Source organism: Haemorhous mexicanus, chromosome 1 (genome assembly GCF_027477595.1).
Source record: "Haemorhous mexicanus isolate bHaeMex1 chromosome 1, bHaeMex1.pri, whole genome shotgun sequence".
Lineage (NCBI taxonomy): Eukaryota > Metazoa > Chordata > Aves > Passeriformes > Fringillidae > Haemorhous > Haemorhous mexicanus.
The window spans coordinates 16792141-16809260 of NC_082341.1; the positions used below are offsets into that span (position 1 = coordinate 16792141).

Genomic DNA, 17120 nt, shown 5'->3' on the forward strand with positions numbered 1-17120 from the left:
ATGAAAGAAATGCAGCTACAGTTTCAGTCATCTTCTTTTTCTTTTGTCACAGAATGATTTACTGCAGAACGGTCCAGTCTGGGGACTTTCTCCTCATGAGCCATACAAGCAGGGCAAACTGCACAGAATAAAACGGTAGGAGAAGACATATTTCCAACCCTGTGCCTTCACCCAGACTGGTAAAAGAAATAATTCCCTATTCTGTGCCAGATTAATGGCACACAGGAACAGTATTTCCATTCTGCCAACATGTCTTCTGGAAAAGGCAGAAGGCTGGGTGGGAGTGTGTCCCCTGAGCTCATGAACTACCAGCTTACCCAGACTCATCCATTTTGAGTTGATAACTTGCCTACTTCAGCCCTACTCAGGTATAGACAACTTCAGACATACAAGTTATCAGAACTCAGCATCAGAACCTCAGTTTTAGGTTCCCCCCCTTCCCTGCCACGATGGCAGGGCAGAATAGCAAAAGAGTAATGTAACCCTGAGTAACAGAAACTTCCACATTCCTTCCCATAATCTGCAGCTTGTTGATGTTGGTGCAATGTTCTCCTTCCTGTTTTTTTTCCTGTTACCCAACACTGCTGTCCAGAACTTAGATGACAACAAGAGACCTGTCTTGTACTTCAAGCAATTGCCAGCAAAATACAATAATGCAATTTTGATGTTTAGCTTCACAGTCCATGAAGTATGCTGATACCACATTAATAGATTGTCTAACAAGCAGAAAACAGTAGACAAGGAAACCCGCAGATGAGAGAGGAAGGCACACGGGGGCAAAATGAGGGAAAAATTCTTTCCCTCCTCAATTCCCTGTAGAATCAATAGATGTTAAAAGTGTGGAATAGTGAAAATAATAGCATAAACTTAGGAAGAGGAAAAAAGGAAAAAAAAGTTACAGTACCAAATTTGAGTGCAGGAACTGCTATGTTGGATAGCCAATGGCTCAGCTTTTCCAACATTCACTTCCTCCCACAGTGAGCCACTAGGTAAAGACAAGATATGCTACAAAGGTCCATGACACAACTGTCTCCCCATACAAATAATTTATTCCTATAATCTCTCATTGGCAAAAACTCTAAATTTTCTTTCTTATAGTCACATGTTCTTGCTACTGTCAGAAAAGCTTAAGGGATGGCACACATGGTATGGGAAAGGAACACTGAAAAAGGAAAAGACACTAACATAAAATGCTCTCACAGCAAGAGTGAAGCAAATGCATTAATTAGTAAAAATTTTATTGAAGCCATCTGTTTATTTTGTACAAAGTTCATATATTAAAATCAAATAAAGCAAGTGATGCTTTAATATGGATTTATAGATATTTCACCAAAGTACCTTGCTCAGTAACCTAGTGAGTAGTAGAAAAATTAAATGAAGATTTTTTTGCAAATCTCAGTTTTACGTCTGACTGAAGTGTCAGGTACAATTCCAAGGCCCACTGCTAACTTTTCACCTAGCAAATTTTCTTCTTTCAATCTATACAATGCAGTGATTACATGCAGCTTTAAGCAGCAGGTTTCAGATGAAGATGTGTAAGGAAAAGTGGAAGCCTGGAGTCCCCACAGAGAGGACACTGTATTGGTATGGCAGTGGTTGCTTTGTCACAACCCAGAGAGCCCTGAACTGCACAAAGAAACAGCCATGAGAAGAAAATGCACCAAAAGGAGAAGAACCTTGTGACATTTCCATCCTTATTTTCTCTAAGGTTTTCCGTGAGAAGGAAATGTCACTGCCTCCCTCTCTTTTTTCCCTCAGAAGTGGAGGAGGGATGGAACAATGCTGATCTGGTCACAGCAACTCCATCATGACACAGGGGAGACAAAAGAGGCCAATCTAATGTCAGCTATGAAAGGCTTTGCTAGATTTCATGCAAGAACATAGCCCCCATGGGACAGAACTGCAGTTAAGTTTATGATGGATTCCTTTCGAGAACTGGCATCCCAAACCACTGGCTCATTAGGATTTGCTCTCTCAAACATTAGGTCTGTCACTTTCTCCTCAGTCATGAGGATATGGTCACCAAAGGACAAAACTAAGCTGTAACCACAACAAGTGTTTGCGAATGTTGTCTGTGTTCATGGTTTTGGCACATATTCTTGCTTGGTCAAGGCTGTCTCAGGTACTTATGTCCTCCAAGGCCCATTACAGCAGATATTTCAAATATACTATTTCATCAAAAAGCAAAGAGAACAGTAGTGTATATTTGACTGGGGGGGGGGGGGGGGATTTTTGTGCGTGTTTTTGTCTTGGGTTTTTTTTTTTATTTTAATTTGCAATCAGACAGAGAAAACATATCACCTTTCAAAAATATTTTTTGGGCTGATAATCCTTCTTCTTTATGTGCTTCAGTGAAATCCCCATAGCAAGTGAAGGAATGGGGCCTTCCAGTACTGTTAGAAAACACTAGAAAAGTCTTCAAAAGTACATCAAAATCTTGCTCTGATGCAGAAGTAAAGTAATCATGTGTCTGCAGTCTGGGTTACCTGAAGATGCAGTGAAAGTACCAAAATGGATCAACTGAGACCACCATGGAGCATGTTTTCGTTGCTGCCAACACAGACTTGATGCCAACAGTTTAAATAACCATTCTGCTGAGCTTCTTAACTCTCCTGGTGAGTTGCCTTTGAGGCAGACACATCATTTTGACTAAAACTGGGACTCCAATGGTAATTTGCCATTTTTATCAGCAAAAGCATTCAGTGAATGCCTGTATGATTGATTTTAGCTCCTAGTGATTCTCTCTATGCTTGATGGACCAGCAATGCTGCTAAAGCAGATTTGCTCCCCTTCCATCCTCACTCTCCCTGACAAGTGTAGGTACAATGACAAGATTTTCAGCAAAATATTTACTTTATCAGTTGGATTGTCTGAGGACAAATGAGGCCTTTCCGTTGGTAGTGACACCAACCATGTAGGGTGTGCTCATCACTGATAGACCCAGAGAGTTTTATCCCTCAATGCTGATGTCACATGGCACACTTGTACATCCGCTGCTGTAGATGACAAGCAAATACAGAGTGAAAGCAAAAATAGAAATGCACTGAGATGTATCCAGTGCAAAACTTCTATCAGATGTGATTTTGTTTTCATTTCTAAAGGGAGCAGCAGAGAAAAATTTGTTTTGTATATACACTGAAGGTTGTCCTTCTTCTAGGATTCATAATGCATCTACTCCCCAAAATACTCCTACTTTAGTCCTTATCTATTTGAGCCTAAATTCATAGCATGCTGAATCAATGTTCAACAAGAAGAAACAGAGCTGTGTGCAGGCTGGCATAGCTATTGGCAGCAAAAAAAATATGAGAGCAATTAGCCAGCCACAAATCTAAAAGGTCACTTTACTGGAAGAAAGTCTTTGAAACTAATGACAGACCTAAAACTTTTGAACTATCATTACCAAACAAGTCTGTGAATTCACACAGTAAAATTTTAAGTCAGATTAAAGTCATCTGTTCTTCCTTTTCATTCAAAACCCAGAAGCAATACAATAAATTGAAACTGAGGGGTGTGAAGAACATATTTGCTGCTGTAGTTGCTCAAAAGTGTCCTACAGAGAAGAACATAGCACCCAGTTTCTTTCACAGTACAACATCTATCTTCTACACCGGTAGCTCTATTGGTAATATCTAGGGTAGCTAGGGATCAATAGGGTGGACAATAAGGAAATGCCCCAAATGCCTGTTTTTCCAAGAGCTATGGAACACTCCTAATCATGGAAAGACATGTGATAACATTTCTATGATATCTGCATCTGACGTGGTTGTCCCAAGCTCTTTTTAGACAATGCAGGGAAAGGAAGACAATTTTATAGAGCATGATTCATGGATGCTGCCTGAAACTGTGCCACCAAAGGAGGTTTAGCAGTATCTATCTCTCTGTGTAAGAGACTGTAAAGGTGACTCAGAACCTCATGTGACTCAGATGCTCATGTCCACAGCTGGATGAGGAGAGTCCTGCCTCTAAAGCCCAAGAAGTGCTTTGGAAGGTCTGCATGGTTGCATGTTACCATTGTCGCTAGAGACCTTCCAAAGGAAGGCTAAAGCTTCCCTATTGCTGCAGGCAAATAAGAGGTCTTGTTTTCACTTTAACCCAGATCAGCACCTGACCATGGGAGTCATCATCAGAACAGGTCAGACTGACTTACAACAAAATAATCAAGATATACTGCAACCAAAGATGGAAAAAATAGTCTGTGAGGGAGAAAAACCCATGTAAGTTTGCAAAGAGAACAGGAAAGAATAAGGGCCTTGATATCCTAATGATATACAGGAAAACAAAATTCAGTGACATTCCTGTAAAGCAACCTCTGAAACAGAAGCATGCTTTTAAGAAAATCCATGTTCCCAGACCATCTTATCAAGGGTCAGATGTTCACGAATCTGCAAGAAAGACAGGTCCTCTCTTGAACAAGGCAACCCCTTCTCTCATTTGCAGCAGTACTACAGATTGGTAGTTTTCTCACACATTTTTCAGGGCCAAAGAGATACAATGGCTGATACCTCCATCCACAGGTTGCCCAAGTCCTAGCTCTCTCTTCATCACTTAGGGCAGAGCAAGAGACGGAAAGCTTTCTGCCTCTTCTTCCTCTTACTGCTTTAAGACATTTCTTCCAACAGGAAAGGTGAAACACAGCAAAAGCAAAATCTTAATGGGTTGGGTAAATCTTTTTACCTGTAAGAAATCTTGGGGCTCAGTACTGAGGTCAGTTAAATTGTTACAACATCCAACAAGCCCATCTGCTCATGCTGTTGCCTCTTTTGTGCGAATTGTTACCCCACCAAATATGTTAGTCTCTTTATAAATTACAAGACATCAAGGTTACACCTGATTTACAGGTACATGAGTTATGGCTTGTGATCTACGAGACACTGCCTAAATATAGTGACTTTTGATCTGCAAAAAATCAAACTTTGCTGTAATAAATGTACTGGATAACAAAATAAACCAGCATTTCAAAAACATCATACCCTGCCTGAAGATACTACACACTGATAATCACAAATTCCAGCATGAACAATTAAAACACAATTTACTCAATAATTACATTGAACCATCAGGCCTTTTGCCTCCAAACACCAGAACAGTCTGTAAGACCCACAGGAAGTATTTTTAAAAGAAAGAAAAGACACAGGGAATAATTAAATTTTGCTTTCAGTGATAGTACATTTTTTCAGTTGTGTTCCCAGATGGATCAGAATTTTCTGAGAATAAAGCAAGGACTACTCAGTTATTTGTAATACTCCATTGATTCAACCTCCCAAAGACATTTGTATGCCATATTTCAAACCAAATTATTTCAATTTTTAAGCAATGCTTGCACAAAGCCTTAAGTACAATTAAATGTAATACTCTCCTTAGAAAGCTCACTGGGGAAAACAGAAACAAAGAGGTTCAGCAAAAAGTTTAGCATTCTGTTTTAGATATCAAGTTTTAACTGAAATTCATACTCTTTACAAAGTTATCAGAAAAAAACCCTGTACATTTAGTGAAGACAAATGATTAGGAGACTGCACAGGTGGAGCAGGTCAATAGTACAGCTCCCTGGAGCACCGGGGCTCACCTATTTGTCTCTAATGACACAGGTAGACTACATCCAGCCCAACTACATTTACTGCACTGCTGTGTAGCAGCAGGGTAATTGATTAACGGTAAAATCAAAAAATTTCATGCGTGAAATAAGATGGACGCAGGTTTGGAAGAGATGAGAAAACACACATGTCATGTAATTCATAAAGAGGAACTAGAACCAAAGAGGAAAAATGACTGTCAAAGTTCTGCAAACTGGCATTCTGAGAGGGAGAGACAAACTGGAGCCAAATTATTCACACAATCAGAGTCATCTCTGGCAGAAAGTGAAAAGTTTAAAAGTAAAAAAGTTAAGCTGCTAGTTTGGTGGAACCCTGCTTATTTCGCTTGTAGGCTGTTTTCCTGCAACAAATTTTTAATGACAGTTAAGACCAGTTAGGCAGCTCGATCATATGCTGCCTAAAGGACATCACCGGATGCCTCTTCCCAGTATAATAATGAATGGATTTAATAACTTCTCTTTTTGGTGCACGAGGGATTGAAAAACCACCCCAAGTTTGTGGAGACTGCACTTCAGTTACTTCTCCGCGGTATTCGGCTGAGGGTATCCTACGGGATGGACACTCTCTGAATCAGGCGACACTTAAAGAGTTTTTCCCCCGACCACGTGCCCAAAGACCACCAGCAGCAGAGAGATGTAAACTGTGTTTCTTAGAAGTCTGTACTGGCTGTTTGGCTACAACAGCACCACCTTCTACTTAGTTTAAGACCGATTAGCGCATCCACATGGTGTATTCTCTGCCGCCTGTCTTCCCCTTCCTAACGCTGACCCTGAAACGGGGCACTGCGCGTCTCTCGCGATCCCCACGGGCCTCAGGGAAGCTTTGGCACCCCTGCCTTGCAATGATCAACCCCCTGCTCACTTCCCCCAGGGAGGGGGCACAGAGAAGGTCTGACCCAGCCTAACCCCGCCGAGGGGAACAACCGGCACCGGGACCCAGCACCGCAGCGCGAAACCGCCCGGTCCCGCGGAGCCCGCCGAGGGGTGCCTGTCCCGAGGGGAGCGCGGTGTGCGGGGCTGTCCCCTCTGCGGGCTCCCCCCGCGCTGCCCCGAGCGGGGTTAGCCGCACCTCCCACCCCGCCGGAAGCCCTCGGGGGTTGGTACTCCCTCCCTGCCCGATTTACCTTGGCGGGCGGGCGGCGGCTCCGGAGGCTGCGAGGAGGCGCGGGGCGGCTCTGCGGAACCCGGCTCAGCTCGGCTCAGCTCGGCTCGGCGGAGCCCGGCCCTGCCGGAGGGAAGTGGGGCCGCCCCGCCGTGCTCGCAGCACCGCCCTCCGCCCCCGGGCCGGCCAGAGGCGGCGGCCGCTGCCCTGCCCGCGTCCCCCGGGCAAACCCCGGCCGGACCGAGCAGCCCAGCCCAGCCCGGCCCGGCCCGGCCCGGCCCGGCCCGGCCCGGCCCAGCGCTCCCCTCCCGCGGCCGCTCTCGGCTGGACAGCGCTGTCAGGCGCGCTCAGGTTTTCAAACAGAATTGTATTTCTTTCCCCGCTCCCTTTAGTGACTCTACATCTTCTCTAACGTGCAAGGCAGCTGCTGCTTTCGTGGCATTTTTTTGTCCCTTTGTACCTTTGGAAAAGGCTGCCTTGAAGTGTACTTAGATTTTATTGACGGAGCAGGAATGATTTTATAACACGTTATATTAAAAAAAAAATTGGGGAGGAAAAAAAATAATTGAGACTTTTCCATCTGAAGTTTAAAAAGCAAGTGTCATAAAATTCAGTGTGGCCTTGGAAGCACTGATGTCACCAAGTTAAAGAGTTGCATACTGTAAGCCATGTGAAAATAGAACTCTCTCTTGATTCAAAATCCTGGTTTTGGTACCTATAACTTTGCCAAAACAATGCTTTTAGCAGATTTTTTTTCTTCTATATCTAAAGCACTGACAGAAAAGTGTAGTGAAAAAAAGATGAAGATGTCACCATCACCTCCTTCTGTTACTTCAGTATAGAGAAGTCACCAGGTAGTTCAGCTTACTCTTGTTTATTGGCAATTTGTATTAAAATTCCAGATTTTGCTCCAAAGCAGCCAAGGAATCCCGTGTTTCATTCCTCCAAGACTGTTGGAGATGAAATAATTATAGCAGAAGGATGGTAACATTTTAAACTACCACCATGTTTTGCACAGCAAATATGTTTCAATGCTTTAAGGGGTAATTGCTTTGAAAAATTCCAGCTGAGACAGCTCAGCCATATTGAAGAATGCATTTAGGAATTAGTGCATTGTTCTGCTCATGTTATTTAAAAAACCCAAATTATTTCACTGACAAGATGGCTAAAATTTACCACAGTCTTTAGTGAGGTCAGAGCTTCATTTTGGGCCAGGCACATGAAAATACATCTAAATTTATCTAACAGCTTTTGTTAAGTCATGGACATAGTTATTAAACAGTTTTATGTTGAGGAACTTGGGAGTCTGAGATTCCATGGATACTGCATAATGTCTTTGCTGACTTTATTTGCAGTTGCTCCTTTTGATTTTTGGTATCATTATGGTGCCAAGAAAAAATGTAATTTCAGAAGAATCGTTGGCAATTATTTTTTAAATTTATCCCAAAGTCAATTTTAAAATCAGCACTTAGCACTGAACACTCTGCATGTATTAAGGAGTAATATTGCATGGTGCATTTTGTTGTCAGAAAGTATATTTCTATTTCTGTATGTGATCTACCAATAACATGGTCACACCCTGAATACACTGGTGGTTTCACACTTATTTGGCTGTTGTTAAATACATAACCAAAATAGTTCTTAAGATAATGTAGAAAACATCTATTCTGCTTGTACAAAGTAGCCTTTGTTTGCTCTGTCTCTAGATTTGTTCCTGTCCTCTCCAAGTATCCTGAAAAAGGCTGAGTGAGCTGAACGGCAGTATTTGCATATATCTGCATATATATTGCAGCTCTACAAAGCTCACCTGGCATTGCCTATAAGAGCAACAGTGGAGATAAGAACAGCATACCTCTAGAAAGCAAAGGAAAAGAACAGAAATCCCAGAAAATCTTAAGTGCTATCTATGAAGTTTTTGGTCTGTGTTCAGGAGCATGATTGTGCTCCAGTGGGATGGGTGGAGGCCATCACATATTCATAGGGTGGGGGAAATGTTACAGCAGATACAGACTTGATTACAGTGTGTGTTCTAATGTTAGAAAGAAACATAGTTTGTGGGAAGAGGAGGTAGAAATAAGTAAAACTTCTAGAAATAAGTAAAACTTCCTAGTTTGTTTTCTGTCAGATGAAATGAATGTGCAGCAGAATTGTTCCCCTGAATTCCAGCCCTACATTCTGCCTGCTCTCCTCCAGAAGCTTTGAATTTTCCAATAGGAGGAGGAGACGTGCACTCTACCCATGTTACAGTTGGGTGTTTTTCAGCATTGCATGACTCAAGTGCAGTTAGAAATGGTTCTTATCTTGGGTGAGTAGATCACTGGGTGTAGATATGCTGTCATTATACACCCGTTGCTGAGGAAGAAAGAAGAGAGCTTTCTTGACCTCTCCAGTCCTTTTAGATTGCACATCCTAGTGATGTTTCTATAAAGCAGCAGATAATTTGGAATTAAAGCAGAACATCTGTTTTTGAAAGGGAACAAACAGATTTATTTCTAGTGTCAAGAAACCAACAATCCCTTGGGAAAAAAACCAAAACATTTTACCATAAATGTGTTCCCTTAAATTTTGTTGAGATCACTTTATACACTGACAATAATCGCCTGACTTTGTAGAGGCTGACCTTAATTTTCTCTACAGGGTAAATGAGACAGTATGCTAAGATCTTACCTGCCCAGAGTAATGCAGGATCAGCCCATTGCCCTCAGTGCTACGAATGGAGAGGGTGCAGATATGTTAAATACTGCCAAGCCATTGTGCCCCTGGCCAAGATTAAAAAAGAGAGAAATAAATCAGTGCAATTAATTAGAACTTTTGTCATAGCAAAACACAGAGAATTGAAAAGGTTGTTTGTTTGTGGTTATTCAAACAAAATAACTTTCAGGTGGAAGAATGGAAGTTTTGATCATAGAGGACAAAGGCATAGATACAAGCTACAAGACAGAATTAAAAAGATGTTTTTAAGGCAAGTGATATTTAAAGGCTGGAGTATCCTCCTTTCAAGGAGATACTCCTCCTTTCCATGCAGATACTGCAAATCTTTGGTACAATGACTGGATGATCCTCCAGGGTGCATCAGATAAGTTCTTTCATCACAACACCATTTTTCCAGAAAGCTTTAGGAGATTGCAATTAGTGAGAAGTGACTCACATCACCACAGCAGACTGTAATGTCAGAGCATTCTGGAAAAATGTTTGGCATCTTCTTATAAGGCCAAAAGTAAAAAGTATATGTATAAGGAAGTAGCAATGACAGGTTTTATGTTCTTACGACATGTATTAATTATATTTAAGGGTGGGTTTTTTAAAAAATTCATTTGTGATTGTGCAATACAACAGAAGACCTGTAAATCCTAAAACTTCCGTACAAGAGACATGAAAAGCTCTCATTTAAGAGTTTATATCAAAGAAATTACCAAAACATTTAAAAAGTCATAGTAAATTGAATTGAAGTACAACTGCGTTGTATACAGGAGCTAGTTAACAAGAATATCATATAAAGTTCTTAAAAATTATAGCAAATTAAGAAGCTGAAACTCAGTGTGCTAAAGAGCACCCTGACCCTTCTGCCCATCTTCTCTTCCATCCTTTTGAAGGCATCTTTCAGCAAATCAGAGCTAAAAATAGAATTATTTCTCCATTACTCTTAAGAGGAAAGCATTAGTTCTTACAGTAGAAAACCAAAAGCAAAACAAACCAGTATCTTAACCTGGATGAAAAGCTGAAGATGTTTTAATCTGAAAATGTTGGCAGTGAAGCCGGCAAACTCACACTTTTAACTGCAGAAAATTAGAAGTATTTCTAAAAAGTCTATGATCAAAGCTTAGTTACTAGAATTCTATCCACCATCATAATTTTAAGATGTGTTTCCATTTTTCTTTTTCTTCTGTGTATGATAGGGCCTTGACTTAGTCAATAGCTTCCATTTTTGCATGTAGAATATGTTTAGGAAACTATTTAGATATCCAGGATTTACACTGTTAAAATTTCTCTAAGGTCTTGATTAATGAGTCAGAGATGCCTGAGGGAGACTTTTTTGCTGGACTCAATGAGTTTTAGATCAGAGTCTCAGTTTTCCTGCTCTCACATATGAAAATCATTGTGTACATCCACATTTCTTCTAACTGTTCATAGCAGATATCTATATATATCCCTTTCTGTTCCTTGTAGACATCTGTTCAAGTCAGCCCCCTTCTTCACTTGTGAGAGCTGAGCATCTAACATAAATTGCAGCTGAGGCAGGAAAAGCCTGACTAACACATCTCATTTATTATCTTTATTAATCTTATGATAAATGAAATCAGCTGCACCCTTAAAAGGAAACCTGTGTATGTCATAGCATGGAATATTGAAACCTCATCTAACTTGTTGCAAGACTTGTTATTAACTAGAAAATTGTAACCTGAGGGTCTTAATTTGAAAATGTCAGCATTTATTATTGATATAATTTCTTTAGCTGTACAAAATAGGCTTTTTGACATTGCTCAGAGCAATGTGTGCAAAAGTTAGCTTAATGAGAAGCATCATTTTAAACTGAGCATTTGATTTTATGAATGCTTATGTTAGATTTCACATGGATGACAAACTAAGTGTGAAATGAGTAAGGTTTTGAAGCTTCTTACTGAAGTAAATATAAGGTACTTAAAGACAAAGGAAGAGAGAATTCTCTTACTTTATTAATAGAAAGAAATTAATTCTACCTTTTACTAATTTAAAGCTATTCAACCCATTCCTTACTCATTTCTTTCCTCTGGGATTTATTTCCCTATGCACTTTTCTTTCCTGATTGTTCACATGTTGTAAGCATGGTTTATACAGGTAGAATATTCTTTTGAAGTTTTGTCAATTCAAAGGTGGATGTGTTAGCTTGTGTGAGAGCAAGCATGCAAATTGGTCCTCTGGTCACACCAGTTTAACCTTTCGCCTTTTTAAAATAAAGTTTAAGTGTTCTCCATGACCTGCTATACATTGACTGTTTCATTACATTCACATGAATATTGGATATTTCCCCATTTTCTGGAGGCCCAGGGAAAGCCTTTGGAACACTTAAAAAATCTTCTTTTGACAACACAATAGTAGTTGCAAACAACTTTATTTTGAGATTTTTTTTTCTGTTGTTCAGGGTTCAACATAGATTTGTTCCACCCTCTGCCCACTTCCCAGCCATCCATTATTTTCAGAGTGACTACAGTACTCTTTGAGGAGATAGTTGTCAGCATTGTCTTGCTGTCAGAAATTATCTCCAAAGTCTGAGTGTGTATTCTTCTTTTCCTCTCAGCAGGTATTTTATAAGTACAAATGCCAGGTTACATTCTTTTGCACATTTGATTTTCTGCAGCTGCATGTCAGTATTAGGCTGCAAAGTTTTCTGCTGTGCATCTATCACTTAGAGCATACGTGTAGTGTGTAACATTTGTCCAGATGTAATATGCATATAGGGTGAGGGATAGCATGAGGAAAGCTGCACTATAAACTACCTGGGTGGTTTTTCCTGGTGTGCAGAAGTGCAAGGTAGAGTTTTTGCATAATCACTTGTTTCCCATCTGTGTAAACACTGTCTCCAAGAAATAAATGGAAACCTTCAGAAATATTCATCAGAACTATGTTTTACCCATGAAGTTCTTGATAGCTCCTGCAAAACACATTTCAAGTGTGTGGCACTTACTGCTCATAAGAGGGGAAACTAGAAAGCAGAACTTGCTTTCAGACCATGCACTAAATATGGAAGCAACTGTGAGAAAATATTTTTAAGAGTTTCATCTTCTAGCCCCACCCTGAAAGGCAGGTACATATGAAATTAGTTCATGCATCTGAAATTCACAGCTGGAATGTGGCTACATTCAATCCTTCCTGGTAGGTCCCAGCGAGCCAGACCAAGTGGTGTCATAGAAGTGCCAGTTGAGTCTACAGAAAAAGTACATGTAATGCAAAAATGTAAGGCTAAGAGTTTTGTCATACCCTGAGAACTTTGACCTGTCTTGGCCAGCTCAGATTATGTTAGATTTGTGTGAGATACAAGACAATATTTAAACAAATAAGTATTCTTTATTTTCCACTCTACCACCCTACCTTGTATGATGAATCCTGAGAGAAAAGCTACGAGCTAGAGCTCAACACACTGCAGCAGTGGTCTCAGCTTTACATGGCTGCTGATAAATAAGATAGCAAGGGAACTTGTTTATTTCCACATTGTTCATAAAATATTGCCTCCAGAAAATTATAGATTTTCTGAAGGGTACTATTTACTTTGTTTAGGTAATATACAGCTGAACTCTGAATATGACTCTTAAGAATTTGGAGATCTTCTCTTTTTCTTCAGTTTTCCATGGCCTATAGTTGGTGCTGGTCTGAAACCAAATGTCCATGAGTCAAGAAAGACTCAAGGTGAAACTCTCCTTCAATGGTGCAAAGAAATTACAATAACCCAGCTGTGGCCAATTGCATCACTTTTACTCAAGAGGCATCTCACTTGAGCATAAGACAATGAAAGGTTTACTGGGATAGAACTAGTAATCTGTGTTTTCCAGATGAAGCTGGCAATATAGTTTTTCCATAGAATACAAGTTGAATATGAGCTCCCTTTGAATTTAATAGAATCAATAATGTTTAAAAGAGGAACTTGACAATAGCATTGTGCTTTCTCTGGTAGCTTTTCCTTTTTTTAATGTTAGGAGAAGGCAGTGCATTCTCACTTCCTCTCTAACTGAACAACTTATGTTTCTACACTGCACTATTGCAATATAGAGTTGTATTATTTTTAGACTATGGTTATAAATAATATATTAAATGCTGTCACATTTCCTTCATATGATAGCTTGAGTGCCCATTTGTCAACAATGTTGCACAATGATACAGTCATCTGCTGATCAGAACAGAGCTTTCTGTAAGAGTAAGGAAATTGAGCTTTGAGCCAGAAACAGGAGTTAAAATCATTCAACAGCCTAGGTATTCCAGCCAGAATCACATGCTTTACTGGTCTTCCATGTTCCTGAGGATCAGGGCTCCTGTGTACTAGCTATGTCCGTGGTGGCAATTTGAAGAGTTTGTTGCAGGACACATTAGGGCAAGATGTGGTTTGGGGTAAAATTTTTGAAGAAAATACGTCAAATAATAAATCTTGAGCTTGAAAAAACTGTTCCTTCTGCTCTAAAAATACAATAAGTATGAAAGATCTTTGGCTGATAACATTTCTCTGCAAGTAAGGAGATTACTTTCTCAAACAGACTTAACAAATAACTTCAAGCTCTTAAACAGTTTTGTCCAGGACAAGGGGCGGTTTATGGCTGTATTTCAGCAAAGCAGCTGAGGAAGTGCTTGACCTGTACTCATGATCCCTCCACCATGATTGGTGCTTATGCACTGTGCTTCTTATTCATGTTGCAGTTTCTGATTCTGCTCCCTTTTTGCCACAGTCACAACATTAATCTTCATCTCTCCTATTACATCTGAACATAATTCAGATTATGTACTCTTCCAGTTTCACTCTTCAATAGTATTTTTGCTCATTTTCAAATGAAAATCCTTTGCAGTAGCATTTAGATTATCCCCAGCTGCCAGAAACTTTTCTAAGTACAGGTAGCTGTAGTAGAATAGCAAGTATGTGTAGTACATTATCCTGGATTTTAAAAAAACCTTTTGCAAAGACTTTTTAGAAGTTTCAGATGTGAAAAATAATATGTGAAGGCTGTCCTAAATTTTAATAAATGGGCAAAAAAGAGATAAGGGATTATGAGCCTATAATGAAAGAGAGGAGGTGTGGGACATGGAGAGTACATGGAGGAACTTGAAAAAGATCAGTACTTCATATTGGATAGAAGTGGGAAGCCAGTGCCAGCTAAGGAATGCAGAGACAAAATGATACATTAAAAGTATGAGGCCTAGAAAATAATTTTCAGAGCAAGAAAGAATAAATGAGAAGGGAAAGACCACATGAGGAAACCATGGATAAGGATATGAAATTAAAGCCTTGCTTCAAGCTTTGATGTATGGAAAGAGAGCACCTATTTTAGAGGTGCTACAAGAAAACAATCAGCAATCTCTAGACACAACTGGCCTGGGAAAATCTGAGTCAAAGATGATGCCCAGTTTACAGCAGAGAAGGAAAGCATGTGGAAGCAAGTATTTTCTTAAATCTTCTTAGGTTCAACTTGAGCTTGAGTTTACAGCTAAATAAAAAGTTGAAAAACATATATTGCAAGTGAACCTGGAACATATAAATGTTTATTCCAAGTAAATTCAGCAACTGACATGCACTGTTTTTTTAAAGCAGTCAGTATTGTCACATACATGGTATGCACTTGACTTGTTTCTTTTGAAGACTGTAAAGCAAACTTTGCCTGGGTGGTAAATTGTTGTAAAAGTTATAAGACTTTCAGAGATCGATGCAGCATCTTTAATCATAATTTTCTTCTGTATTCAGGTTTTCCTTTTCCATGCCTTATGATGCATGCATACAAAAGGAACATCCCATTTATGTGAACATACTCCAGAAAAAAGTCTTCAACATTTATAACTTTGCATATATATTCTTGTCTCATGAAGTGAAGATAGTCTTGCTTGACAACTCTATATACCACTTTTCCTCTACAAGGATCATATGAAATGAAAAATAGAATCCTCTTCAACCAAAAATGAAAATTTCCATAGGTTTAACCTCTCTTATGAGCTCTTTTTCCTCTAGTAACTGTGGATTTCACATTCCTTCCTTCTAAAGGAAACTTGTTCTTTCCCTTAAAGCAAATAAACTGATAATAAAGCAAGGGAGATAAAAGTGAAGGACTCAACATGGGTGTGGAAGACCTGAGCTTGAGGTTTTTCAAGTCTGCCACTGGATATTTGTAACCATGTTACTAGTGGCATTAAAAATTACCTAAAAATGTCAAAAGAGCTAAATGTTGCCTCAGAATATATAAAATATTTGGGTCCCATTAGCTCTGTGACTGTGCTTGAATGCCTGGAAGTCTGCACCCTAACTGTCTAGGAATCAAATCATTATGGGTGAATAATGGAGAGAGAACACTTTTCTAAGTCTCAGATGTGTTCTGAACATACCTGCACTGGACTGTGACCCTCTCACAAACTCTGGCCAGGTAAGTACCCCAGAGATCTAGACAGGTGATATAACCACAGCCCTGAAACTCTGACACAGCTCCTGAAAACACAAACACAGAATGTAAGTGAAACTAATGTAGTACATGAGAAGAAAGACACAGATATTTAGCCTGCTCAACAGCCTTTTTCTTTATGGAAACAACATTTTTTGCCAGGTAAATATTATTTCTAGAAGCAGAGGCCAAAACAAACACTCTCCTTGGACTAGCTAATGAAAATCTATCTTGAGTAGAATAAATTCAGCCTGGTCTTGATCAATCAGTGTTTGAAACATCTCCAGTTTGACTATTAATGTGGATTTTTTGCCCAAATCTTGGGCTTTAAATTTATTTTAGAACTACATTGTTGAGGAAAAGTCTTTGTAATTGATCCTAGCCTATTTTTGGGATTACCAAAATAAGGTCTTGATGGCAGACAAATAGCCATACTGAATAAAGATCCCAAAATGTCTCACAGCTTGGAGCAAAGATCAACATAAACTGTTTACAAAGGGTATTTGAGAGACCATCAGACACTGGAGCACTATTGAGAAGAGCCTGGTGTGTTACTGTGCAGATTTCTGCCCTAGGAACCACAGAAGTTAATTTGCTTATCTTACACAGCAAGCGTGTGCTTCCTTTCTTAAGGAGAAAAGTGAATCCTTATTTATAGAAAGGCAAAAAGAGAAGCTCACCTAGGATGTTTGTTTCAAGAGCTTTTATAATTGCTAGGAAAACACACCTGTGTTACATTTGCTCCTTCACATGAGGTAAATGAGGATCAAGTCTACAGTATTTAGTAGCCTAAACAGCCACAATTGACTCATTTTTGCAAGAATAACTCCCCTGTTCTTAAAACCTCAAGGCTGCATATGGAAATGCACAGATCTAAATTGATAATGCTGTCTGTCTTTGCAGAAACTATTCACAGCTATGCCCTTTCCTTTGGGTATGTCTGAAAAGCTTTTCCTCTACACAAAAAACCTCAGCTATTATTGGATGAATGAAGATAAAGAACTGGAAACCTATAAGCACTCCATGGTATCACTCCTGTGCTGTTTCTCCCACTGTTGGTCTGGAAAATCAGAAATTGTCATAAAATAAAAGAAAGAAAGAAAAAAACTTGTCTTAGTAATTATTACAACTGAAGTTTTCTTCCCATTTTCACCCTGAAGGCAAAAGGCACCAAGATGCATTCCTATCTATCTTTCTTGTAGCTCTGCAGTCTGGCTTTTTAAAAATTACACTGTTATAAGTTGTGTGCACAACAATTATCCAGCTGTATTCTTATTTGTTCTCTTTGGGAGCCTCAAGACTGACTGGTGACATTTTTCAGCATTAG

General features: G+C 39.6%; 1 protein-coding gene across 1 annotated transcript in view; it reads right to left on the reverse strand.

Moving 5' to 3' along the window:
• APBB1IP (amyloid beta precursor protein binding family B member 1 interacting protein) overlaps nucleotides 1–6860 on the reverse strand; it is a 63340-nt gene extending 56480 nt beyond the window's left edge. The window contains exon 1 of the mRNA XM_059841311.1: nucleotides 6715–6860. The gene's annotated coding sequence lies outside the window, so the exon portion shown is untranslated. The remainder of the gene's footprint in view (nucleotides 1–6714) is intronic.
• Between the last annotated feature and the right edge of the window lie 10260 nt (nucleotides 6861–17120).